This window comes from Cannabis sativa, chromosome X (genome assembly GCF_029168945.1).
Source record: "Cannabis sativa cultivar Pink pepper isolate KNU-18-1 chromosome X, ASM2916894v1, whole genome shotgun sequence".
Taxonomy (NCBI): domain Eukaryota; kingdom Viridiplantae; phylum Streptophyta; class Magnoliopsida; order Rosales; family Cannabaceae; genus Cannabis; species Cannabis sativa.
In genome coordinates this window covers 60,236,981-60,237,907 of record NC_083610.1, presented here as the reverse complement: position 1 = coordinate 60,237,907, position 927 = coordinate 60,236,981, and positions in this window count along the sequence as shown.

Here is a 927-nt window from a genome sequence, read left to right as displayed (position 1 = left end):
TCAAATGTGAGGATGCCGCATCAGATCTATTGCTCCTGGTGAATTCAGTTGCTTTCCACCAAAAAGGGTTATTAGTGAGGAATGTGGTGAAGCCAGTACTAGTGGCTTGTCTAGGATAGGCGCTTGGAGCCTTGAGTACATCAGGGCTAGAATAATTCTCCCCCTGAGAGAGTACTTCAAAGAATTCTACAATTATCTTGGAATTGCTCCTTTTCAGCTGGTTCCAATTTCTTATATAGTTCTTGCAAGTCTGAAGGTTTTGTATTACATTTTAGGATGGGAGTGTCCCACTCCTTTTGAAATAGTTTATTTTACTCCGTTAAAGCAGTCCCCGCGAGGAAGCGATGTGCAGGGGACTTCGATTACCTCGTTACCCACACAAATGACCATAGGATCATTGTGAGATTACCAAATAAGACCATGTTTAAGGAGGATTTCTTCTGGATATCTGGCCTTTCTCCAGTTAACACGATTGCATTTCGCATCATACGTAAGTAACTTGTTTGAAAAAATTGGTTTTGAATTGTATCTCTATTTATAGCTTTGAGGTTGCTTATTTATTATGTTTTTTTTTGTGTTGAGAGTAGTTTCCAAAAGGCCAATCCCCACTCTTGAGATGGCTGAGTGACGTAAAATCTTGTTGGGTCTTCCTTTTGGTTTGCGCTTGGTAGATTTTCTTTTGAATGAAGCCAATCTAAAGACTGTTGGCCTTCTTGCCTCGGATTAGTACACTTATGATTACAAGTTTCCAAAGTACTCTTCAAGGGAGAAGGTCCCAGTTCCAGCTGACAAAGATAGCTAGGATTATGTGGCTAGCGTACACTATCTCTAAAGAGTAACCCCTTGGAAAGTTGAAGAAGAAGCATCCTGAGGTAATCAATGTGGATGGTTGCCTACTATGCTTAGCGCAGAACATACTTCGTTAGT